General features: G+C 57.2%; 1 pseudogene; it reads right to left on the bottom strand.

The window, feature by feature from the left end:
* The window catches only part of LOC128945470 (zinc finger protein 208-like), a 463,302-nt pseudogene that overhangs the window by 219,670 nt on the left and 216,679 nt on the right, over window positions 1-26,953 (bottom strand).

Genomic DNA, 26,953 nt, shown 5'->3' on the forward strand with positions numbered 1-26,953 from the left:
AGGGCACGGCTCGGCCACAAGCACCTGGCAGAGGCATTGCCCTCCTCAGCAGGGGAGAACCCACCCAAACAGCCCCTGGCAAGGAACCAGGGCTCCAGCTGCAGGGCACAAGGACACTGCAAGCACAGACAGCAGCACCCTCAGGACCAGCAAGTCCACCCCTTGATGGACATGGATTGGCAGGGCTGTCACAGCTCCCATCACATCAGGGACCCTCCACACTGCAGCCCTTGACAACATTCAGGGTGGGTCTGCATTGAGAGGAGGCATTTCCTGATGGACACAGGGGCCTCTCAATCCACTCTGAATCTTAGACCTAGGGGGAAAATAGTAAAGGAATATTTTAATTTTTAAGGGAATAAGTGGGAAAGATGACCAGGCATGATTTGTTCAACCACTATTAGAAGCTGTGGGGGATAGGTCAGAAATAAATGAATTGCTTTTTCTTCCTCCTGTGCTTGTAATTAACTAGGAAGGAATTTGTGAGCTGGGTTTTAATACTGCAAAAGTGATACAGAGGCCAGTTCTGTTCTACCTTTGTGCCAAAATGTGACAAGGCCCATGCTGAAGTGAACCCAGAAGTGTGGGCAGCCCCAGGGAAAGAGGGAAAATTAGATATGGAGCCTCTACAAATTACTTTAAAGCAACCAGAACAAGCAATACCCTGTTCCAAGAGAGGGAAGGAAGGGCTCACAGCCTGGTACTGAGTCCCTGTTAAAGGCAGGGCTTTTGGAGCCAAGGATGTCTCCCTACAACACTCCTAACCTGCCCGTCAACAAACTGGATGGATGGACAGCAGGAGGAAACAGAGATTTTGTAAGTGTTAAAATGAAGATTAACTGAGGCGGCTGGCCTGGCCCTTCCAGACAGGGTAAAATAATTTGAATTAGAGGTGGGTGTTAAACAGGGTCTTGCCTAAGGAATTCTTGTGCTAAAATGTTTAACCCTACATAGGATATCCTATAGTTCAAGTCTGACATCAAGTTAAAGGTCTGACAACCAAAAGAGCCTCTAAATGGATGAGCAGGGCTCGGTTATTACAGTATGAACCTTGTTCAATGGCACAGGAGGATTTAGAACTGGGGACAGGGCAAGGGTTTAACCCAGCCTCCTGTTTGAACAGCCTGGAGAGGGGCTGGCAAGGAACCCAGGACTGCACTCAAGGGACAGAGCTCCACACCCAGGCTGGGACAGATTGATGGGACATTCCCTGGCCTGAGGGAGAAAATGTGTTTGTGGATGGCTCTGCAAGGGCAGCAGAAGGGAAAAGAGCTACAAGACAGGCTGTTATTAAGGAAGGGCAATCAGACACAGCGCAGGTCACCGCCCCATGCTCAGCTCAACCCACGCAGCTGTGGGTGCTTGTGAGAGCCTGGCACTGAAATGCCCTGAGCAGGAAGGCTTCAATATCTTCTGCTGACACCATGGCACCTAACAGGGGGGCAAAAGCAATTCTCACTGCTTCAGCAACCACTGGAGCAGATATCAAGGCACATTCTCACACAGGAAGCTGGGCTGGCACACAGCCTGCCCTGGCACTTTGCTGCTGCCAACACCCAGCCAGGACATCGGCTCCTGCCTAAGGAGTGCCAAGCAGCACCACTGGTGGCCAAGGGGCCCATGCCAAGTGTCCCTGAGGCCACAAACAGCCGCCAGCACAGCTCAACACGGGGGACCCCTCAGCCTGGCCTCAAGGGCTCTGAAGCCCCGCAGATTTGCACTTCCTGCCCGCAGCAGGAGGATGGGAGGCCGCCCCTGAGCCTGCCCTGAAGGCAACGCAGCAGCAGCCAGGGCTCCACAGCGGGCCAAGCCCCTGCGCCTGCCCACAGATCCTCACCTGGAATCCTCTGCAATCCTGGCCACCCTCCTCTGCCATCTCCAGCCACTGGGGCCAAGCCTTGCTGCCACTGCTGCAGCTTCAGCGCTGGCTGGGCCTGCACTGCCACAGCTGCTGGGGAACACCACGGCACAATTCCACTCTGGGGCTCACTGACACCCACACTCTGGGCTGCCTGCCACTGCACTGCTGGAAAATGTACCGAGTTTGGTTCTTTTCAATCTTATTTCTCTGATCAGGCCTGGTTTGTCTTTGCCTTGGGGAAAGGAATTTTAAAGGTTTTATTTAAGGGGTGTTACACCACTCAATGGAGATGAATTCAACATCCCAACAGACTGGGAACAGCACAAAAGACCCCCACAGAGATAACGACCAGCAACGAAACATCAACATTGCCCAGCAGCAAACAGCAACCAACAGCTACCCCAGACACTGCCCCTGGCAGAGCTGGAGACACCTGGGCTGGAAAAGGCTGAGAGGAAATCCAGGAGGGTGGAGACCGAATTCACATCAGAGGGGAAGGAATCCGGGTCCAACAGGAAACGAAATACTAAAAACTTACACAACTTGCAAGCAATGAACATAAAAGCAGTGGATTTAAATGGGTTCTACATAAAGTTTAGGAAAAATCGAGTAAAACTCACATGGCATGGAATGATTTTCTCTGCACAGCCAGCCTATTTGTGAAAGAAATTATTTCTGTTGCACATCCTGGCCGGAACCAAGTAATGCCTTGACTCTCTAAAACTAAAGAGATTCTTCCAGAGTTTTTGTTTTCCCTGCAGTTTCAGTGACAAAATTACAACATGAGAAAAATTTTTCATTATATTCCCACTTAATGTTGTCAGGTAGGTTTGGGACAGAAGTGTGAGAATCAAGTTTTGGTCTGGGTTTTTCCATGTTCTCCTTTATGAAGCTTTTGCAAAATTGAAGAGCTTTAACCGTAATATTTTGAACTCCTAAATAGTTAATACTTCTTAAAAAAAAGCAGATTCTGGGGGGCCACATGTGACTCACCAGATGGCTGCCCTGGAATTGAAGCTCCATTCCAGGCAGCCTCCAGAGGAGCTTTAGAAATGCAAATGAACACTGCTGGGCAAAGGGTGGACAATGCACCTGGGTCTCTTGCCTGGGGCAGGAATTGGGCTGATTCCCTCTGCCCCTCACCCCAAGCTCTGCCTACTTGCACTGATGGAATTTGCACAGCTCAAGGCAGAGCCCAGGGGGAGGATATCTGACCCTGCAACACAAACGGGTGAAGCTGCAAAGGGAAACAGCACATGGAGAATGTTGGGAAAACTTCACTATAAATAAATGGGGGGAATCATCCCTCTGCCCACTCCAACATGTGCTGTCACTGTCTGTGTTATATAGGGTATATTAGAGCACTGGGGATTTTTGCTACCAAAAATTCAGGGAAATCAGTTGGGAATCCAAGTATTTAATGATTTAATTAGACAAAAGCAGTCACTTGATGCAGCCCTGGCTGGAGAGAGTGGCCAAAAATGGAAAAAGATGAATGGCCAGCAGAAGAAATCCTACAAAACCATGGACCAGCCCCTGGAAACCCGAACCAATTCATATCAGGAGCCACAGAACCCATTTCTCATTTCAATGGCATCATTAGATTACAAGCTGTCCTGGGAATAATAACCAACCAGACAGCTCCAGCTCCTGACCTTCCTGCTGACCAACCCACTGCAATGAGGAACACAACATTTAACCATGGGATGGGATCATATTACGTTTTAGCAGAAAAAAGGGAGTTTGTGGAAAATTAAAAGTCTCAAACTGCTGTTGCCAAAGAGCTGACAAAGGAAAAGTGGTGAAACAGATAACAAAGGAAGTAACAAAGCAGCTCATGTTCCAGCTCAAACGTGGAAAGGACAGGAATGGGACACGGTTTTGTGGCTCCGTGGCAGACCATGGGTTAAACGAATGCTGTTTCTCCTCTGATGTGCAACAGCAACTCTTATCTTTTTACCATGCTCCACACCTTGAGAGTGCAGCTCATTCAGCAGCTGAGCGAGGGGCCAGGGACTTGCAGATAAGGAAGCAACGGGCGAAACCACCAGCTTCAATAAATGTAACTAATTAACAAGGACTGCTGCTCACAGAAAGTCCCGCTAAATTCCTGAACTTCCAGAAGAACAAAGTCTTTACAGAGCCGTGAATATCAGCTGTTATACAAAAGTGGGGGTGCACATTAACAGGCACTTGCAGTTGGCGGATCGGGAGGTCTGAACCTTCCAAGGACCTCAGCCAGTGGGCAAAGGGAGAGGGAGATGAGGCCGGGAAAATGAGGATAAAAAGGAGGCTGCGAACTACAACAATGGCAGAGAGCGCACGGCAAATGCCCCACGGCCTCTCCCTCTGCTCAGCAATAAAGTCACTTTTACAGGACTCCTCTGTCTCCTCTGGGCACAGAAACCTCCGGCCACGGGAATTTCCCCGCACAGCCCCGGACACGGGGCAGCCCCCTCTGTCCCAGCCACAGCAACCGGGCCGCGCCAGCGCTGCTCCGCCAGCGGCTCCTGCCGAGGCAGCGGCCGCAAGGAGACCGCGGGCAGCCGCTCCCGCAGCGCCCTCACGCCAGCGGCAACACGGGCCGGACACGGCACAACGAACCCGCCCGAGCCCCCTGCCGCCCCCGAGGCCCGCAGCCAGCCCCGAGCCCCCGCACAACCCAGCGCGGCTCCCACCTGCGCTGCGGCCGCCTCCGAGCTCCGCCGCCGCCTCACCGCGCTCCGGCCGCTGCCGCCGCTCACGGGACGACACACACGCTCCGACAATGGCGCCGCTGCCCAGCCACGGCCGCCCTCAGCCCGCCACCGGGGCCCTGCTCCGCCCCGCTCCCACCAATCAGCGCGCCACAACCACGACTAACGGCACCATCGCCCAATCCCAGCCAGGGGCGGGCTCTGCACACGGCACAGCCCCGCCCCGCGCTCTCCGGGCCCCCCGGGCTGCGTGAGGGCAGAGCCGGAGCTGAGGAACAGCCCTGGAACGGGCCCGGGCCCGAGGGGATTGAGCTGAAAACACAAACAAACTTCTCCGCACCTCCCGCCACGGCTTTCCCGGCACTGCGGCTCCGGTGGCTCTGGCTCAACCGGAAGCCCCGGACCATCACTTCTTCTACCCCTAATTAGGAGCATCATTGCATCGCTTTGATTTCCCCCAAAAAGGGAAAACCGCCCCAAAGCCCTGTGGATGAGTGGGGGAGGGGAGAGATTTCTGACAGAAAACTCCTAAAACTCAGAGCAGGATAATGAGAAGTAAGTGAAGATCCTTAATTCCAGGTTTTTGCCCACGCCTCTGTTTTGCGGAGAAAAGAAGAAACCTCACAACTTTGTAAAGGCTGTAAAGCCCGGTATGCTTTTATTACGACGGGCGCCGGACGCAAGTCCCCCAAAAAGGCTTGCGTAACTCTGAAAACCTTGGGTCTTCTTTTATCCCCCTTCCAAATGCATATGCATACAGTTTCACAATAAGTTCATACATATTCATTCCGCGTGACATTTAGCACCAGTTCTTCTTTATCAAAGGAATTTCTAAGTCGGGGGCAAATCGACCTTGTGGTCTTTTCTGTTTTTCTTTCTCTGTCTCCTTGCTGTCTCGGCATGCGAGTTTTTCCTTCAGCTTTGGCCTCACAGACTTTTCACCTTTCTTAGACACTTCACCTAATTCAGAATGGATCTTTACTCTGTCTCACCTCCCTCCTCCCAGCTGCACCTCCTACCCCGGCAGTGCCGCAGACAGGGAATGGGGCCGGGCTCAGTTCATGCCCCGGGGCTTCTCCCTCTGCTCAGGGACAGGAGTCGTTCCCCTGCTGCACCCTGGGCTCTCTCCCACCGGAGACTTCTCCAGGAACTTCTCCGAGCTGAGTCCATCCCACGGGGCACAGCCCCCTCCAAGTGCTGCAGCGTGGGTCACTGTGCCCCGGGGTCAGTCCTGCCAGGACAGGCTGCTCCAGCGGGGCCCTCTGGCCACGGGGTCACAGCCTCCTCTCAGGCATCGCCGTGCGGCAGCGTGGCTGCTCCGGGGGCTGCAGGGGGATCTCTGCATCCAAATGGATCTGCGGGGGGATCTCTGCATCCCCGTGGATCTGCAGGGAGATCTTTGCATCCCCTTGGATCTGATGGGTGATCTCTGTGTCCCCAGGGATCTCTGCATCTGGCACCGCTGTTTTTGGAGGCACCACGAATAGGCTGAGCTCTGCCTGAAGCTCTTCTCACATTCCCCAAACCCTTCCCAGCACAGGGATGCTTTTACCTCCTCTCAGCTCCCCAGGCTGGGTTTGCAGCCCCTCCTTGTGAGGGGTCTCTGGGGCTTTTCCTCCCCGTTGGATTCCTGAGCCGTGGAGCCGTTCCAAATGGCCTCTTCCACGAGGTTCTGTGGCAGGGATTTGTTCTCCCTGGTCTCTGTCCGCAGCTCAGTGCCTGGGGGAGGAAGGACAAGGAGAGGAAGAGACAGGGAGAAGGGAAAAGGAAAAGGCAGGAGGAGAGGAAGGAACAAGAAGGAACAAGGGAGGAAGGAGATGGGAAAGGAACATGGATGGATGTAGGACAGAATGAGGAGAAGAAGGAGGGCGGTCAAGGAGAAGATGGGATTTGCCTCCATGCCAGAGGGAAGGGGAAGGAGATGCCCCCAGTCCATCCCTGGCAGGATGGCGTTGGCAGTGAGGCTGTCCTGCAGCGATGCTGGGCTGGGAGATGGAGCAGCAGAGAGGGGAAAGGGGCAGTGATTCCTCCTGCCCTGCCTGGCTGTCCCAGCCCGGAGCGTCCTGGCGCTGCCGAGGCCCTTGGAGCGTCCGGCACTCCGGAGCCCGAAGCTCACGGCTGCTTTATAAAGCTGACAAAGTCGGCAGGATGGGTCTGGGTATGATCTGCAGCAAACTGGGTTTATTGGTACAGGAACAGGGCACAGAGCTGAACAGGGCCCAGGGACAAAGACAGGGTGCAAGCTGAGGGCACAGGGGGTTTTTATATGGGGTAGTGAGGGTGGAGCTGAGGGTCAGGGTCCAATGGATATGGGGGAAAATGGTGCAAAGGAGGGGTAAGGGTCGGGTCAGCTAATAGGGAAACAGGGGCAGAGGAATGCAGTAAATTAGGGCCAATGGAGGGGCAGAGAGAGAGAACATTCTAGGGACTAACCAGGGATGGGTAATAGGGGGTGAACTAGGGTATTTAGGCCAACAGGCCAATGGGGTAACATAACTTTCCATAAATCAGTATGTGCCTGCAAAGGTCTATGGGAGAAGCAAGTTTCTCGCCATAACCTTGAAATCTATTCTTCTTCTTGGAGACCAGTCCCCCACGGGTGGGTGATTGAGACTCCCATGGGCCTCCACACCAGTGCATCTTCCTTTACCTCGCAGCCTCCTTCTCCTCCATCCAGACAAAGGTTAGGATTGACAAATCCTGGCTTTGGGGGAAGAACAAGGTGTGAGCACCTTGGGTTTTGTGAGAAATGAGCCTTGCTCTTTAGAATTTTTGAAAGTTTAATAAGGAATAATAAGGGGCAAATCAGTAACAGGGCTGGGTGCTTGGCGATGGCCAGAGGCACACCAGTTAACCACAGCAACTCTTCTTGTCTAGGTTTCCCATTGTATTGTTCAAATTCATATTCATAATGATTATACATATTCAAACATTTCTTTGAAGTCGTTTACATGTTCCAGGAATTCTTCAGGTTGGTTTGACCCCCAACCTGTCTTTTTAGAGTACGTGCAGGAATCGTGGATTGCAGTTTTGAGGGTTGTGTGTCACTCCCTCACAAGGGCCCCTGTTCTGTGGTTTCAGCAGGTGACAGTTATTGACAGTGGAAGGGTCAGTGGCAGGGCTCCTCATCACATCCCTTCCTTAAATGTTATCTGACCATGCAGACGGTTTTAGCTATTTCCACAAGTACTTGAAATGAACATTAGCTATTTCACAAATATCTCTGAAGTGTTATTGTCAGTTATTTACAAAAATAAAAGCATTGATTATTATTTTACAACTACAGCTACTTGTGCAAAAGTTAACATTCTAATGTACAACACATGGCATCCACTGTAATATTTTTCAAAAGCCAAAACTATAATGTATGTTTTTCACACTCTCCAAAAACTCAAATATCATCCATAAATGATGTTCTGAGGATATGAGCTACACCGGGGCCAGGGCATTGGCCACAAAAAGCTGGCAAATTATACTATAGAAAAAGCAGTTAAAAGTGATTAGAAACTGCACTCTATCAAAACCAGTGGATTAAGAATAGATTGCAGAAGTCAATACATAATAGCAAAAGCCAACACTACCCAGTTATTTATAACAAACCCAGGGCAGGTTTTTCCCTTGCATGGAGCACTTGGGCCTTCCCCGGGCCCCTTCTGCCCTCGTGCAGAGCCGGTGGCATTTTCCAGCACACCCAGTTTGTAACCAAGAGCCGGGTGCAGCCCAGAAGGCTCCAAGCGCCTCCTTCCAGGCTGACTCTGCAGGTGCCGAGGCTGCTCTGGGCTCTGCCAGGGCTCTGCCGGGGCTCAGCTCTGGGCCAGGCTGGGCCCGCTCTCCCCTCACATTGCTCCGGGCAGCTGAGGCACAGCGGGAGAAGGAAGGGACACGGCAAGGCAGTTGAGGGTTAAGAGAGTTTTTATTCAAACAACTGCCATAACAAACAGGCTGTCATAACTACCATAAACTAACTACCAGTGCTAACTACCCTAACCAACTACCAGTGCTAACTACCAAAACTAACTAGTTGTCCTGACTACTGTAACTGAAAGCTGTCCTCAAGGGCTTCATCTCCTCCGCTGCTCCCTCAGTTCCTTTGCTCCAGTGATCAGAGGGGTCAGGCTGGAGAGAGGCTTGGCTGATGATAAAAATGGGTGCTGCCCAAAGGATACAAAGGAAAGAAATGAACTGTTACTTTCCAGAGTCAAGTTCCTCACAGGCTCTGTTGCAACAGGACAAAGGGAAATGGTTTGAAACTCAGGAGAGGGAAGCAGGCTCAGATTAGATCTAAGGAAGAATTTTTTAACCAGCAGAGTGGGGAAACACTGACAGAAGGTGCCCAGAGATGTGGGAGGTGCCTCCTCCCTGGAAACCTCCAAGCTCAGGTCAGGAAGGGCTCTGGGCCCCCTGAGCTGCTTGAAGATGTCTCTGCTCGCTGTGGGGCACCAGGCCCAGATGAGCTCCAAAGGAGCTGCCAAGCCACAGCAGGCGAGGATTCTGCTTGCTCTGCGTGTGGAACGCAGCCAGACTGGAGACTGTCGGAGGGGGCCCCACAAGAAAACCCCTCCCTGGCGCTGCTGCTTCCCCTGCAGCCCCTGGCCCTCAGCTGCAGCAGCTCCTGGGCAGCCCAGCGCCGCTCCTCGTCCGGCTCCAGGCTGCACTCGAGGCAGTCCCGCAGCAGAGCCGACAGGCGCCGGGGCTCCTGCAGCTGCGGGGTCCCGTTCTGCCGGATCAGAGCGCGAGCCTGCAGGGAAAGCAAACTCAGCGCTCTGCCAGCTCCCTTCATACCCACACAGGCTCACATCCAGCCCGGGGCCTCAGCCCCAGCTCCAGGGGCACTTTCCTCCCTGCCACAGATGCTGCTCAGAGCTCATTTTGCTATGCCAACCAAAAACCCAAACCCTGGGGCTGCCACAGCCACTGCAACATCCAAATGATCTCGCCTTGAGAGCCAGTTCCATTGGCTGACTCTGTTAGTAGGAACCTCCATCAGAAATAGCCCATTTTGCTTCTCCAAATGTGGACACCAGCTTTACAGGCCATTTTCCAGAGTCAGTGTGGTCTGCCTGTGTTATTTCAGAGGATTCTTACATCAAGTGCATCTCTGCAGTGCCACTGACACTCAAGTAAATGCATTCCTGATGCCCCATCCCAGAAACTGCCAGGCAAGAAACAGGAGGTTTGTGATGCTGAAAGCTCAGGCTTGGTGACACAGAGAAAGTAGCTTGGACTAGGAAAGAAATACGTTAGACTATGGGGATGTTAAACAATCATCTTCATGTTCTCGACAAGTTTCCCAGTGAGGAGAATCAGGGGGAAGATCATCTTGCAAAATGTCCTTTAGAAGCTCCTGCAGAAAACTTGATATTTTTGGGGCTGGGATGTGGGGTTGGTGTGGGTTTTTCTTGCAAGGTAACATTAGAGCTGATGCACTTGCTTCACATTTCCAGCTCATCCTCACAGCCAGATGAGCTGCAACAACATAAATCCCAAAGCAAATTATTGCTGGAGATTGCAGAATTTTCATCTATGTTGGTGCTGGAGTCCTCTGGGAATTCCCTTCCCATGTGCAGAAACCTCCAGCTGCTGCTCCCAGTGCAGGGTCCCCCTGTGCTCACAGGCCTCTGCAGCCACTGCAGAATTTGCCTGTTACCATGGCCGCCGTTTCCCTGAAGTAAGGAGGTTCTCCTTCCACCATCCCGATGGTCACAATGCCAAAGGCCCAGATGTCCACCTTGGGGCCATAAGGAGATCTGGTCACAACTTCTGGGGCCATCCAGTGAGCAGTGCCCACCATGGAGCTGCGCTGGTCCTGCTCAGGGCTGAGCTGAGCACAGAGGCCAAAATCAGCTGAGGACAGAAACAAACCCTGTCAAAGGCAGCTGGAATGAGGAAACCAAGCACCAAGACTCCCCACTCTCAGTCTGAGAGTGCAGTAGTGAAGTCAGCTAGAAAAGCCCTCAGGGCTGTAGCCAAGGAAAGATGGAACTGGACCCTTCAAGAAACCAGTGAGGAAGGGGCGGGGGATGTGAGAGAGAAGAGGGGAAGGAGGCGGGAGGAGGAGCGGAGATTGGGGGCAGCAATTGAACCGGGGGAAGAGAAGGGGGAGATGAGGAGAGGAGCAGAAACAAGAAAAGTAGCGGGGATACCCCGGCCTTCATCGAGGTGTCCACGGGGGGCCAGGAAGATGTGGAACCCCCAGCCAGGAGTGTTCCCAACACGGGGGGCTCTGACCCTGGGGGTCACCCGGGATTATCCAGCGCGGATCCTCCCACGGGGGATGGAGATGGAGCGGCGCACGGAGCTCGTCCCGCACCGGGCACTGCGGGATCCACGGGCAGCGACCCCTCCCCCCGGGCCCAGCCCCCACCCTTTGTCCCCCTCGCTTTGCCCAAATACGTCCCATCGGCCCCCCCAACCCCTCTCCATCGCCCCCCAATAAACGGGCCCGGGGCCAACTGGGAAGCTTTACTGGGAGCGCTGGGAGCAGGCCCTGGGCGGGGGCAGAGCGCCAGCGGGGCTGGGGGGGACACGGGACCCCCCCAAAATCAGCGTAGCGCGGACGGAGCGGGGGCTCCCGGCCGGGTCCGTGCCCACGGGGAGGGGCTGCGGCCGCCGCCGGCTCAGGAGCTCTGTGGGCAGAGAAAAGGGGGTGACACCGGGCTGGGGGCCCCGGCGGGAGCGCACACGCTCCGCCACGGCGGGGACGCCACCCCCGGCACCCGCCCTGACCTTCTTGCGCAGGGAGAAGCCGAGCCCCAGCGCCAGGAAGACGAAGCCCAAGACGAAGCCCCCGATGCCCGTCAGCATCTTGCTGCGGGCGGCGTCTGGCGGCATCTCTGGGGAGTCCGCAGGGCTCAGCACCCCCAAAACCTCTCAGGGACACCCCGAGCCCCTCCCAGCGCCCTCCCTGTGGCCCCCAGCCCAGCCAGGAACCACTGAAACCTCCCTCCGATTCCTTCCCAGCCCCACCAGGACGCACTAAGACCCCTCCCAGTCTCTTCCCCGCACAACCAACCTCAACCCAACCCCTGCTTTGCCATTCGCGATCTCCTTCCAGCCCGTCCAGGCTCACTCAAACTCCCTCCATTTACACCCAGCACCCCGAAACTCCCTCCCAGGCACACCCAGCGCCCCCAAACTCCCTCCCAGTGCCCACCAGGACCCCCCCAACCCCATCCCACCCTCCCCAGCATCCCCCAAACCCCTTCGCAGCCCTTGCCCAGCCCCTCTCCCAGCTCCAGCCCGGCTCTCTCCAACTCCCTCCCAGTGGCTCCCAGCACAGCCCAGTGGCTCTGCCAGCGCCCCCAGGGGCTCCCCCGTACCCCAGTGCCGCCTCGGGGGCTGCTCCAGGCTGACGTGCTCCACCTGGCAGCTGTAGCTGAGCCCGCGCCGGGGCGGCGTTTCCAGCAGCACCAGCAGCTGGTAGGTCCAGTCCCCGTTGGGGACCACGTCGGTGGCCACCACGTGCTCCGAGAGCTCCTGCTGGCTCTGGAACCACCTCACCTGGATGGCAGCAGGGTAGAAATCCATCACGGAGCAGAGCAGGCGGCCGGGGCCGGGCTGGGAGCTCGAGGCGGGCACCAGCGAGATGGACACGCTGGGGGGCACTGGGAGAGACAGAGAGAGAGAGCGGGGACACACTGGGATCAGCTGCGAGGCAATGGGAGAGAGAAGGGAGAGCTGGGCAGGGCTGGAGAGGGAGTGGGAATGCACTGGGAGGGACTGGGAGCGATTGGGGTGGCACTGAGAGAGATGGGACAGGGTGGACGTCCGGGCTTGAACGGAGAATGAACTGGGAATTAATTTGGAATGGATTTGGAATAGGCTGACAAGAGGAGGGAGGGACTTTGGAAGTACTGAGAGCGACTAGGATGGCACTCGGAGGGATTTTGGTGGCCCTGGAATTAACTGGCAATGAAGTGCGCGGCACTGGGAGGCCGAGTCCAGCGCGGGGCCCTCGGGATTTCAGCGCCAGGGACTCTGCGTGGCAACCGATGAGTCACCAGAGAGACGCGCTCTCATTGGCTGAAAGGAGCCGGCTACACGGACAACCGGGATGGACACGCCGGGCAGGCCCAGGGATGGACTGGGACGGACTGGGAGAGCCACGGGGGTCACTGGGTGGGACAGGAGGCCCAGGGGTTGTTCCGAAGGCGGGCTGAGGGCCCTGGGCTGATTCTCAGAGACGTTTTGAGGGGCTCCAGGGTCATTGGCAGGGCAGGGCCCGAGGGGACACGCTCTGCCCCGCGCTCACCTCGGTGCCCCGTGAGGAACGGGGCAGCAAGCTCGTAGCCGGCCCGGCAGAACGTGTCAACCTCAGCCCGATTATCCTCCAGTATTTCCGGGAATCCGTTGCAGCACCGAGCCTGTGTCTCCCCATAGAGGGTGTCCCCCACGAACACCCCCACGTCGCTGTCGAACGTCATGTACTGCTTCCGGTTGTAGATCTACCTCCCCATGAACCTCACCTTCTCCGTACCAATAATGAAGTGACACTCTCTCGTTCTCATCTCCTGGAACACTCCTGTGAGTGCAGAACACAGATCCGGGGTTGTCCCCCCAGCACGCCCCCAGCGCTCCGGGGGCCACCCTGGATCCCCACTCCACACCCTCTCTGCCCCACGGCCGCCATGGGACCCTCCTGCCCGCCCTGCCGCTTCCTCTTTGCCGCCCTTCTCCCATTTCCTCTTTCACATCCGCTCCCCTCCCACCTCCGGCGGCTCCCAAATCACTTTTGGGGTCCCATTTCCCCATTTTCCCACAAATCCCCCAACCTCCAGCCCCCTCGGGATCAGTTTTGGGGGCCCCCCTCCCCTTTTCCCCCCTTCCCTACCCTCTCCCTCCCCTCCCTCCCCTCCCCCCACCCCTCAGCCCCTCCTGCTCTCCCTTTGGGGGGTCCCTTTTTCTCCCCCTCCATTCCGGGCTCCCCCCTTCGCCCCCTTTTCCCCCTTCTCCCACCCTGTCCCAGCGCCTCCCGCCCCCCGCTCACCCGAGAGCTCCGCGCCCGCAGCCGGGTGGGCTCCCAGCACCACCAGTGCCACCAGCAGGGCCCCAGCTGCCGCCCCTCGCCCCATGGCCGGGGCCGGGCAGGGAGCAGCAGCCCCAAAGCAGCCGCGCTGCGCTGGGAGCGCCAGTCCGGAGCAGGGCGGGCTCGGCAGCGCCGCGCGCTCTCATTGGCTGCCGCCGCTTCTGGGCAGCGATCGGCCACGGGCTCTGCCCGGCAACCGATGAGGAAATCCAACGCCCCGAGCTCTCATTGGCTGTGCCGCCTTCTGCTTGCGCTGCCATTGGCTGAGGCCTTTCCGGGACCCTGCAACCCCGGGCTGGGGTTTTTTTGGGGAGGGGGAACCCTGGGGCGCTGGGCAGGTGGGGCGGGAATGGAGAGGCGCGGGCTGTGCTGGACCAGCCAATGAGAGCCGCTCATTTCACATTTAACCCCATTTTTTGGGTTACTGAGCTCGTTCAGGATTTTCTGTTCAGAACCCTTGGTTCCGCTGTCCTGGTTTGAGAAGGAAGTGCGTTTTTTGGGAAGCTGTGGTCAAACCAATCTGTGCTCAGATTTGAATACTGGCACCTGGTGTGGCCCCTGAGGACATGGATTCACCTCTGAGCACACAGGAGGTTAAAAGCAGAGAACTCCCAGGGGAAGCTCTCTTGGTTCCGGTGGGTGAAAGGTTCAGAGCTGCCCTGCCCGGCTGCGGGCTGGGTGCGGGAGGGGAAGCCATGCGGCCGGCTGAGGGGAGCCGGGCCTTGGACAGAGAAGGGAGCTGAAGGCCCCTGCAGGATGGAAGGGTGGAGGAGCACTGAGAGGCATCGGGCAGCGCCCCCAGAGAGAGAGGGAGAGCCGGTGTGTGTGCCTGTGCCACCTTGAAATTTGCTACCTTGTGCTGGCAGCACAGCCGAGAAGGAGAAGGGGTGCAGAGAGAAGGTGCCCGGCAGGGCCAGCGTGGGAGTTCTGGGCAGGCAGAGCCCGAGATTTTAACCCTTTTCTTGGATGATGGAAACCTTACAAATGCTGATCCTCCTGGAGCTGAATGAGAAGAGAGATAGGGATGAAATAGGAGAAAATGGGCAAGTGTGATGAAAGTCCATGCAAGTGAAAGATGTCAGAAGAAGTTGAAAAGAATCCTAGGCGGGAGGAGATGATGGAGTGGCCTTTGGCCGGACTTTTCTTGCATAGTCATGGACAGAACCATTTTTCCTGTGACACAGAGACTGCATTTAGGGGGAGGCAATGGCTTGGAGCCAAGAGAGTGCAGTGATGTGATGTGAAGGAGCGGCATGAACAGAGATGGATGAGGAGGGTGGTGGTGCCCTCTGCCTTCAGTGAGGAAGAAGATCTTTGTTCTTGAGACTCCTCGGCCCCAGGCGGTGAATTTGGGAGGGACAGGTGTCCCAAAAGTGAGAGACTGTGCTCATTTTTGGAACTGGGCAAAGCATCCTTAAAAGGGGAATCCCAGAAGCAGTTCTGGTCCATGTGCAGTGGTCAGAGCACTGGACATGGAAGGAAGATGTCACCATGGCAAATGATCTCCGGGCGGTGCCATGTGTGACATGGAAACACAAGAGGTTTCAACTGTGTTTCCTGGGGAAGCCTGTGGCACAAGAGGGACTCCTCTCTCCTTGATGAACGTAGAGTTGATTATCTGAGGGGTGGTGATGGACTGACAGTTGGTGACCTGAGGGGTGGCAATTGAATTGCGAATCTAAGGTTTTGCCTTACTGTGATGTATTGGGAATTTGGTTGGGGGGAGGAGGAATGTTTGGAATGTTTTCATTATTTCTGTGTGTTTCTTTTATATATTGTAAGGCAATAAACATTTTTTCCTCTGTATTCCGAAGCTGAAGCCTGCCTTGCTCTATTCCTGGTCACATCTCACAGCAGACACCAGGGAGAATGTATTTTCATGGGGGCACTGGCATTGTGCCAGCATCAAACCGTGACACCAGGGAAAATGGCTGCTCGTGCCAGTCCATCCCCTTGCCCAGAAGGCGCCCGCTTGTGTTTGGGCATGAGCTGCTGGCCACAGCCAGACGGGCAGCACCCGCAGCATTGGCCATCAGATGCTGGGCTGATGTTTTCATCCAGAGACAAAGAAAAACAGCCAGAAGCACACAAGGCAACTTGACAGTATCTCTGTAAGAATGTCATTGTCCTGTGAAAGTCAATAGTGGATGGTGGTTTTGTGCTGCAGATAATCACTTCCAAGCAAAAATCATTGCAGGAAGGGACAACAGCTTCTGCCTTCTGACAGATACCAAGTGTGGCCACCAATTGCTCCAGGTGCTCCTGCCAACAGCCACCTGCAGAAAAGATCACATAGACACCAAGGCACGCTGGCTTTGGCTGTCCTCTGGCAGAGATGTCCCCCGGGGCCACAGGTCTCTGTGGCAGGAGAGAGGCACCAGCATTGGCAGACCTTGGGGATGGCAAATCTCCTTTGGCAGGGACTCTTCCACAGCTGCTGCTGCTGCCAGCGCTGCCCAGGGGACAGAGCAGCACTGGAGCTCTGGGCCACACGTCCCGTGTCTGTGTCACGCCCCTGCAAGTGTGCCGGCCACCCAGCCCCGGGACTGGTCCCAAAGAGGCCGTGGCAGGGCCTGTGGAAGGCCCCGGTGCCCTTCCTGCTCTGCTGCGCTGGCAGCCGTGGGGGCTCATTCTGCTGCCCTGAGCAGGCAGAGCAGAGGAGCAGCTGCTTCTTGTTTGGGCCCTTGCTAAAGTTCCTGCTGGGCTGTGTCTTCAACACTTGAGGCAAGGCCTTGCCTGCAAGCTGGGGCAGTTTGGGTTGGGTGGGGGTGTCCCCAGGGCACGTGGAGGTGTGTCCTGGGGCTCTCTGTGACACAGTGCACCGTGGTCACCGTGGGATGGAAAGGGACAGAGTGTGCCAGGGTGACCCTTTGTGACACGCTGTGACGTAGGTGCTGGCGGCGCCACGGCCACGCCACAGTGCTCGGTGCACGCGACGGGACAGGACGGGACAGAGCAGTGCTGTGAGGAGCCCCCCCACAGCCAGCTCATTCCTTGCTGACCCGGAGCTTTTCCGAGGCGTTCCCGGTGCAGGTGACCTCCAGGCCAGGCTGTGGGACCGGGGACGTGGAGCATTTCCCAAGCATCTGCCATCCCTGCGGCCGGTGCCCTCGAGGACAGACTGCGGGACTTGCAGTCCTATTTCCTTCCTGAGACTTCTCTCTTGCTGCTGCCCTCGAGGACAGACTGCAGGACTTCCTGTCCTGCAGCCTTCCCGAGGCTCCTCTGTTGCAGGTGCCTTCAAGGCACGACTGCAGCACTTGCTCATCTTCAGCCCTTCCGAGGCCTCTCTGCTTCAGCAAGCACTCCTACCTGCAAAGAGTGACATGGAGCGGAGACCCCCCAGAGTGCCCAAGCTGGCCTGGCTGGAGGAGGAAGAGGCTGGAGCTACCTCAGCACAGCAGCCTGAAGAACTGGAGCAGTTCCAGCTGCTGCAGGAGCGTGAGTGTCAGAGCTGGGCTGCAGGGCTGGTGCCTGTAGCCAGCTTGGCCCCATCCCATCCCATCCCATCCCATCCCATCCCATCCCATCCCATCCCATCCCATCCCATCCCTGTGGACATATCCATGGATAGGACAGAAGCTGGGCTGGAGCCCCTGGCAGCCGCGCTCCATCCCGCGGGGCATCCCGAGGCTCTCCCTGCCTGGGCAGCTCAGGGCTGGGCTGTGTTCTCTGGCCTCTCCCACAGCCCCTCAGCTCTGGCTGCGCTCGCTCTTTGCCAGATGCAGCCAAGGACGGGACACAAGAACAGGAAGCCGCCCGTGGCCGCTTGGGCAGAACGGCGCAGGTACCTGCGGCCATCCCCACCTGGGCTGGGCCTGCTGGCACTGCTCAGCCAAGCACCAGGCTTGGAGCGCTCCATGGATTCTCCCTCCCTTGCTGCCCTTCTCCTGCAGACCCTCTGTGAATTCATCACGTGCCTTTCGCAGGAAGAGACCGCCTGTGTGGGCACGGGCGTCTTGGCCAACGTTCCGTTCCTCGATGCCGAGACCGGTGCTGCCATGCTGGATTTGCTTGTGGAGAAGGGTGTCTCCAATCCAACGCAAGTAAGCAGCCTGGGGCAAGGGCTCCATGGCCCCAGCAGTGGTGTGGCGCCTCCAGCCGGGTCTGCCGGGCTCCCTCGGCCTCTGAGACCCGGCCCAATGCGGTTGGAAGGGAAGCACTTCTCAGGGGAAGTTGCTGCTCTGGCAGCTCTGCGAGTCTCCCCGTGCCCTCTGCAGGTGCCCGCCATGGTGAGGTACATCCACCAGTGGCTCACGGCCAATGAGTCTGCTGGGCACAGGCTGGACAAGGCCCTTTTGGAGCTGACCCAGGAACAGCCCTGTGACGTGCTGATCACCCTCTTGCGCTGGGCCCCATCGTGTGACAGGTAGGGCAGCCCCACGTGCCTTGAGGGCTTAGGCTTCACCAGCCCGTCACCCTGTAGAGCCTGTCCCTGCTGGCTGCCAGACAGGCGGGCAGTTCCAGGATCCTCTGGCTCCTCTGTTTTCCAGTGCTGCCATGTCAGCTCCTGAGCCTGGTGCCACGCTCCCTCCCTGCCCCTCCGGGCCTGTACCCACGTGGGCTGGCTGGCCGCTGCCGGCCAGGGGCAGTGGGCAGAGGCAGGGCTGAGGGCCAGCGCGGGGCCCTGCAGCTGCCCAGGCCACGGTGCTGTGGCTGAGCCTGCCCTGACACAGAGCCCTGACCCCACAGAGCTGCCGCCACCATGTGGGCAACCACCATGTCCTCGAGCAGGACTGCGGAGCCGGCGCTGCAGCTGCTCCTCCGTGTGCTGAGCGCCTGGCCAGTGCACAGCGTGTGCACCTCCGATGGGGACAACGCAGGGGTCTTTGCCCTGGCTGTGAGTTTCTGGTGCCGGCCTTTTCCAGCCCCCAGGCCGCCTCTCCAGCAGCCAGCTCTCTGTGCTCCCCCCAGCTGCATCTCGCTGCCTCAGGCACTGGGCTGAATCCTGCCTTAGGGGCAGGGTTCAGGGGCACCAGGCCGGCTGCTCCCCCCGTGTCTCCCTCGACCTCTCCCTCGCACGCTCAGGCCCTGCCATGTGGATGTCTTGGCCACTGAGCGTTGTCTCTGGCTGTTTTATTTCTTGCAGGCAACCGTGGCACTGTGGAAAATCTTCAATCTGGCCTGGCGCTCGCCTGTCGTGCTGGTGTATTTCCCCAGTCTCTTTCTGCATCTGCTCTTCCAAGCTTACATCAGCACGCAGGAGATGCCAGAGGAGGTTGAGACCTTGTGGCAGGGATGCCAGGAGCAACACGGCCTCTCCGCCAACCCCAACAGGTGCTCCGTGCCAGTCCTCCCAGTCTCCCCGTCCCTCCCATGCCCCAGGGCAGGAGCCGGGGCTCCCAGCGTGACCTGGCCTTTGCTCTGCACACAGCTTTGCGCTGCAGACCCTGAAGGCCCTGCTCTGCCAAATGCGCTATGAGCACGTGGTGCTGTCCATGGAACGCAAGCGTGCCTGGGACACGCTGCTCCGTGCCGACAGCCACCACTGTGCAGTGGGTCTGCTGGCCAGGTGAGACCTCGTTCTCCCCACCGCCCCTCTCCTTTTGCCCGCAACGCCCCACGCAGTCCCCGTGCTCATGGGCGGCAGGGCCTTGTCACCAAGGGAGGGATGAGCAGACTGGAAAAGGCCGGCAGAGGAGGGTGCCCGGGAACAGCCGCCTCCCAAAGCACCCCCGGGGAGCTCGGGAGCAGAGCAGAGCTCTGCCAGTCAGCCCTGGGAGAGGTTTGCCCGCCCGGCCCAGGAGCAATGGTGCCTTTTTCTCCCTGCCAGGGAGATGCGCCATGTCTCCATCATCTGGTGCTGCAGCATGGCATCCTGCCTCTTTGAGCTGCTCAGCGAAGGCGTTTCAGACTGGGAACTGCCCGCCCTGGCCTTCCTGGTGGAGGTGAGCCCCATGGCCAGCGCTGCCTGGCTCAGCTGCCTCCCAGCCCTCTGCCCTCTCGTAGCCGCAGCTGCCTGGGACGCTGCCTGTGCCCTGTGCTGCTGCCTTGGCTCGGCCCTGTGCACTTCTGAGCTCCTGCCAGCTGGCACCTCTGTGCCTGCTCTGTGCCTTGCAGCTCCTGGATTGCCTGGACTTGAGCGAATGGGGTGAACAAGTCCTGGAGATCCTGACAAGGCACCTGCAGAGCCAGTCCAGGGAGATGCGTCGCGTGGCGCTCCGAGGCCTCGTGGTGCTCACCTCGATGGTGAGAAGGAGGCAGCAACTGAAGCTGTGCTGGCAGCGTGGGGCTGGGGCAAGCAGCCCCTTGGGCTTAGCTGGGCTTTGGCAGCTGTGGCAGCTGCTCCCAGCTCTCCAGGCTCGCTGTTCAGATGCCTGAGTGCTTTGGGACAGGCCTTTGGCCTCTGAGCCCTGCAGCAGCAGCAGCAGCGTGGGGTTGCCCAGCCTTGTTTTGCACACAGGATCCAAGCATGTACAGCCTGAGCAAAAGCCTCGTGAAGCTACTGTGGGATAGGGATGAAGACATTGTGGAGAAAACCCTCATTGTGCTCATCCTCCTGATGCTGCGGAAAGACCTGGCAATAGCCAGCCCCATCGCCCTGCAGCTGGCTGAGGCGCTCTGGCACCTCTTTGACAATGTGAGGCTCTGTGTCCCCAGCCACGGGCACTTGGGTGCTGCCTTGGGGCTGGGCACAGGGGGGCCTGGATGTGGAGGGCTTTGGCTTCCTTTCCAACAGGACAACAGCCTTGTGCAGCTGCTCTCCATTCGCCTCTTCCAAGACGTGATTGCCTTTGTAGTGGCAAAGGGAGAAAAGCCCCTGAAGAAGCCTGTGAGCCAGAGCCTGCTCCCACTCTTCTTCCACTGCCACCATGAGGACCGGCCTGTGGCACAGGTGAGGCCTCCTGCGTGTCCCCAAGGAAGGGGGCTCAGCTGTCTCCCCACCCCCTGGCACCTGACGGGCTCCAGCCTCCTCCCAGCCCTGGCACAGAGATGCGGGTCCTGTGCCCTGGGCTGCGGTGCCATCTCTGGGTCTCTGCTGCTCTGCAGGCCTCTCGGGAAACGCTGCTTTCTGCAGTGAGCTTCCTGAAGAGGAAGGATCTCAAGCAGCTGCTGCAGACGGATCAAATGTGGAGATTTGCCGAGTGCTTGGTAAGGACAGCCTGGAATGCCCAGCCCAATCCCTGGAGCAGCCGCCTGCCCACGGCGCCCAGTCTGTGGGGCTGGCAGCTGTGGCCCCTGCCCAGTGCCGCACGCAGGGGCACCGGCCTGCGCCCCACGCGCCGCTCCCTTCCCTGGGCCGTGCGGGCTCTGCTCCAGGCTCCTGTGACCCCAAGGCCGGTGCCGACGGAGCCCCGAGCCAGCCGGGCTCTGCTGTGGGGCGGCACCGCGGCTCGCCGGGCCCTGTGCCCCGTGCCGAGCCCAGCGCCTGCGGCTGCTGGCCGGGCCTCGGGGCTCTGTGGGCAGGGGGAGCAGCGCCGGCCGTGGGGAGCGCCCGGCCCAGGGGCAGGGCCCGCATCAACTCTTTCCCTCCGTGCCCTGCCGCTCTCTGCAGCTGGAAGAGGAGAGGAGCCGAGCGGCCGAGCACCTGCACCTGGCCCTGCCGTACCTGCGGAGCGCACAGGAGCCCCTGCGAGAGGCGGCCGTCAGGTTCATGGGTGAGCGCCAAGCCCGGCTCCCTCCCCGGCCCGCCCCATTGCCGCAGCTCGGCTCCGGCCCCGCCTGCTGTGCCGGCAGCAGGATCCGGGCGCGGGCATGGGCAGCCCCCGCTGGCCTGGGCATTGCTGCTGCCGCCCTCTGGCAGCCGTGCCCTGGGGCGGCAGCGTGCGCCAGGGGCCTGGGCTGAGCCCTGCCGGGCCAGCAGGGCGTGTGGCCTCAGGGCTGGCAGCGCCCGTGGGCGGCAGCTGTGCCTCTGAAGGCAGGACACGCTCTGTGCTCCCCAGGGATGGCCGGGCGCTACCTGACAGGGCAGCAGCCGCAGTTCCGCATCATCTGCAGCGGTGAGTGAGGCCCGCGGGCTCTCGGCGGGGGCTGCCGCTGGCAGCTGCGTTCCCTGGCCCGCCCGCCGACGGCTCCGCTCCCTGCGCGCCCCAAGGGCAGCGGGGCCACAGCACAGACACCTTGCAGGGGCCTGCGGGACATTCCTGGCCAGCAGCTGCCAGCTCGTCCTTCTTGGCTCCTGCTTCCTCCAGGCCGTGCCAGCAGCTGCGTGGAGGCTGGAGGCTCTGCCCAGTTCCCCGCAGATCCAGCCTCTGACTGTGCCTCTGTTTCTCTCTCTGCAGCCCTTCAGGACATGACGGATGACAGCAGCCCTGCCATCTCATGCCTGGCGCTTCAAGCTCTGCACATCCTTTTAGCTGTACAGACCGTTCCCTCCTCCCAGCTCCAGAGGATGCGAGACCAACTCCGCCGCCTCTGGAAGTCGCGGCCCCTCCTATGTGCCCGTGGCTGAGTGTCCTGCCGCGGCGCTGTGGAGAACTGATCCGGGAGGCTGCGTCTGCTGGGGCCGCCTGAGCCCGCGGGGAACGACTCTCCTCTGCCAGCACTTCCTTTCCCTTCACGCACTAGAGGAACATTAAATTGCTGTGTTGGATACCCGGGTGTCCAGGAGCTTTCTCTTGGTGCACAGTGTCTTCAGGCCAATGGGGAAGAGGGGAAAGGCTGCTTGGTCTGCGCAATTTGCCCGAGCGTGCGGTGTGGAAGGGAAAGTGGCCAAACGCCCCTTGGCCTTTGGTGGTTCCTGCAGGAATGTTTTTGTTCCTGCATCAATTTTCTGGAGCTGGGGGAACAAGTGTGTTCCATGTTGTGAGAGTCTGTCTGAAATATCCCTCATCTGCCTTACGATTGTCATGGAGAGAGACCACCAAAAAATTAAAACCCCCGTTTGCTGATCCGGGAAAGTCATGTGCCTGAGGCCTGAAAGTGTTGCTAAGTTGCTGTTTTCACACATGTTGTTTGTTATACGCAACACTGAGCTCACAGGGCATCCTGCCCTTTTGCACAATAGCTCTGGAATCCTCCCTACCTCTCAGCCTGGCTGGTTTGAGCTTTAGGGTGGTCCCGTCCTCCAAGAGAAGACCGTTCATAACCACCGTGACAGACAAGTAGAGATGTAAGAACCCTCTTCATCAAGGGACTAAGATATGAAATCCCTGTGTGAGAAGGCCCCTCTCACCTTCTTCCAGAGACTGGGACTGAAAGCCCCAACTCGGGGGAGGTGTACAGGGCGAGGAAGGAAAGCTGCCCAAAGGAAGGTGGAAGTTGCAGGTGTAGGCAGTGGACAACGAAAGCAATGACTCTCGCCTGCTGCCAAACTTGGACTGTGTGTATCCTTATTTCCCACCCCCCCCCCCCGAAGATACAATAAACTACCTTTGTTTCGGCTGCAAAATCCATCCCCATTCCCCCAGTGAAAAAGAGTATAATTGGGGTCCAGATGAACTGGGCCTCTGAGACCTCCCCGATGCAACAGGCGGATCCTCGACTGGACTGGACCAAAGGACTTCGTCTCTACGTTTGGTAGCTCTATCCCCTCTCTCCTTCTCTCTCTTTTGTCTCTCTCTTCCCCCATCTTTTTCTCTCCCTTAATCCCTCTATCGCATTTTGCTGTGGTCATACAATAAAGGTGCATTTGTTTCCATTATCATTGCAAACCCCCTTGTGCCGTGTCAGTTCTTTTTGCACCCTGAGATCAAATCCATGAACCATCAGGAAACCCATCCATGAGGACGGATCGTGACACCCCCCGAGGACCCCTCCCCAAATTCCTCCCCAAAGGCCCCCAACACCCCCAGACCCCGCTAAAACTCCCTCAAGTTCCCCCCAGACCCTCACCAAATCCCCCCCAAACCTCCTCAAGACTCCTCCCCAAATTCCCCTCACGACCCCTCCAGGACCCCTCACCTGTCCCTGCGCCTCCTCAGCAGCTCCCGGAGCCCCCCGTCCTCTCCCAGCGCCTCCCCTGCTCTCTCCAGCAGGAGCAGGGTGCGCTGCTATTGGTTAGGAAAAGTCCGGTTTTTTTAAGGGAACATTCCCGGTTTTTTGGGGGAAAACTCTCGGATTTTTAAGGAAAAATTCTGGATTTTTGCAGGAGAAACATTTGCGGAGCTTTTGACCCTATGTGACCCCAAATAACTCAAATAACCCCAAAACACTTGGAAAAAACCCTAAATAACCGTAAACAAGCCCAAACAATACCTAGAAATCCCCCAAATGACCCCAAACAAATCCAAATAACCCCAAAAAACCAAAAAAAACCCCTCCCCCAAGTTAAATGCAAAAAACCCCAAATGATATCAAGCACACCGAAAAAAAACCCAATATACACCAAAATTAACCCCAAGAACCCCAAATAATTCCAAATAAACCCACATAAACTCAAATAAACCCAAACAAACACTAATACTTCCAAATAAACTCAAATAATTCCAAATAACCCCAAATAAACAGAAATAAACCAAGTAAGACCCAAGATAAACGCCAAATAGTCCATCAATACCCCAAATAAACCCCAAAAAACCCTAAATAAACCCAAATAAACCCCAAGTAACCCCAGTTCCTCGCGTCCCCACCCCAAAACAGATCCCGACCAATCACAACGCGCGGCACTGACGACGTTCCAATTGCTGGGCAGCAATTCAGAGCACTGGCCCCGCCCAGCGATTTTCAGCCAATCAGCGCCCGGCCCGACTCTGACTCATCACTTGCCAGGCACAGACCAAGGCCTCTCACTGCGGTAAATGATCACACACCGCGTGGGGTAATTTCCAGCCAATCAGAGCGTGTCTCGCTGATGACTCATCAGTTGCCAGGAGCGGATTTGACGGGGGGCGGGGGGGGAAGGTGACCCTGGGGATGGGCTGGGGACCCCAAATTAATCCAAAATGAGGTCGGGAGCCCAAAACGGAGCAGTAGGGGCCGGGAGCCCCTAAAACCAAACACGGGGGAGGGGATTGGGGGAACGATGTGAAAGGAGAGAGCGGGGAAAAGAGGGTCGGGACCCCAGAATTGAGCTGGGAGGAGAATGGGACCCCCAAATTGAGGTGGGAGGGGAATGGAATCCCCAAATAAAACTGAGATGGGTATGGGATCCCAACACTGAGCTGGGAAGAGGATGGGACACCCTAAAATGATCTGTGAGGGGGGCTGGACCCCAAAACAGGATTAAGCCAATTTTTTTCCTGGAATATGTAAAGTACTTCATGGATATGCAACAAGGCCATGAATATGGAACGGATTGATGTAATGGGAGACAAAGACCATCGAGCAAAGGTTGTTATGGCCACCAAGACCCTCCAGTTATTTTCGGGGACACCTCTTAATTAATCTGGTTTTAATCACATCAGCCTGCTGCATATTCATAGACCCTCATGCATATACATAAACTAATTTACATCTTTCAGGAACTATTTGACATGGCCCAGCCTTGGGGGTGTCTCCCTATTTCAGGAGTCTCCACTGAAATGGAAAATGTAAACCCCCTCCCTTTGATTATTATTATTATCAATACTACTACTACTACTACTACTACTATTAATAATAATAATAATAATAATAATAATAATAATAATAATAATTTATTTTGAAATTAAGGAGCTCTCAGGAAAAAATATGGGAGTAGAAATAACAGTACTTTATTAGCAAAAATTAAATAATATAAATGAAGTATTAGAAACAAAAAAAAAACAGTGACAGAGTCAGAATCCTCTAGGAATCCAGTGAAAAAGGTTGATCCTCTTGGAATCCAGAAGGAATGGGCTGATCCTCCGGGAATCCAGTGGGAAAAGGGCTGATCCTTTGGGAATCCATTCTTTACCTCCCAAAGACAAGGCCATGAAGTTTTTATAGGGTATCCCAAGGGTGGAGTTGGGGTTGGGGTCAGGGGAGGAGTTCCTAGCAACACAAGAAGGGTGACATCAAATTCCTGCCTCTTAGCAACAGCAGGACTCCACACAAAACGCGTCCCCAAATCCTAAATTCCCTCTAAAACAACTGAGAAATTATGGAACTTCAGATCTATTTGATCAATTTCCTTCATTTAACCCAGTTTTGGGTGTCCTTAAAGGATAAGGGTGAAGTAGAGGAAAATTAAGGCCAACCCAAAAGGCAAAGCAGCCAGGTGTGTTCCCAACATGGATCACAGGGAATGTGAGTGACCTGGGCTGTGCCCAAAGTGCCTCCTCCAGTGGGGGATGGAGCCGGAGCAGCGCACGAAGCTCTGCCCGCACTCGGGGCACTCGCAGGGCTTCCCTTAGTGGTGCCTCCGTTGGTGCCGGGTCAACTCAGAGCTGCTGGAGAAGCTCTTCCCACACTGGGGACACTCGTAGGGCCTCTCCCCAGTGTGCATGCGCCGGTGGGTGATGAGGGTGGAGTTGTGCTTGAATCCATTCCCGCAGTCAGGACAGCGGAAGGGCCTCTCCTCTGTGTGAATCCGATAGTGCCGGAGGAGATTGGAGCTGGTCGGAAACCTCTTCCTGCATTTATCACACTCGTAGGGCCTCTCCCCAGTGTGGATGCGCCGGTGTCTGATGAGGGTGGAGTGGTGCCTGAATCCCTTCCCGCAGTCGGGGCATTGGAAGGGCCTCTCCTCCCTGTGAATCCGATAGTGCTGGACGAGATCGGAGCTGGTCTGAAACCTCTTCCCACACCTGGAACACTCATAGGGCCTCTTCCCAGTGTGGCTCCTCTGGTGCCTGATCAGGCTGGAGCTCTGGCTGAAGCTCTTCCCACACTCCCCACACTCGTAGGGCTTCTCTCCAGCGTGGGTCCTCTGGTGCTTCATCAGGCTGGAGCTCACGCTGAAGCTCTTCCCACACTTGGAACACTCATAGGACTTCTCTCCAGTGTGGATTCTCTGGTGCCTGATCAGGTTGGAGCTCTGGCTGAAGCTCTTCCCACACTCCCCACACTCATAGGGCTTCTCCCCAGTGTGGCTCCTCTGGTGCTTGATCAGTTCGGAGTTCCACCTGAAGCTCTTCCCACACTCCACGCACGTGTGGGGCTTCTCCCCATCATGGAGCCGCTCATGGAGCACCAGCTCCGAGCTCTGGCTCCGTCTCCGGCCGCCTTCCCGGCCCAGGCTGGCTCTTTCACCCTCAGATCCCCGCCGGCTGCGTTTGCAGCCCCTCCTCGTGCGGCATCTCCGGGCCTTTTCCTCCCCGTTGGCTTCCTGCGCCGTGGAGCCGCTCAAAACGGCCTCTGCCACCAGGTTCTGCTGCGGGCATTTGTCCTCCCTGCCCTGCATGCTCAGCTCCTGCTCTGGGGGAGGAAGGACAAGGACAGGATGGGATTTGCCTCCGTGCCACAGGCAAGGGCAAGGAGATCCCCCCAGGGCTGAGCTGCAGCCGGGGCCGTGCTGGGCTGGGAGATGGAGCAGCACAGAGGGGAAAGGGGCACTGACTTCCTCCTCACCTGCCTCAGTGTCCCGGGGCA

Source organism: Melozone crissalis, unplaced genomic scaffold (assembly GCF_028551555.1).
Source record: "Melozone crissalis strain CALT ecotype California unplaced genomic scaffold, PUWL_Pcris_2 ptg000066l_1, whole genome shotgun sequence".
Classification (NCBI taxonomy): domain Eukaryota; kingdom Metazoa; phylum Chordata; class Aves; order Passeriformes; family Passerellidae; genus Melozone; species Melozone crissalis.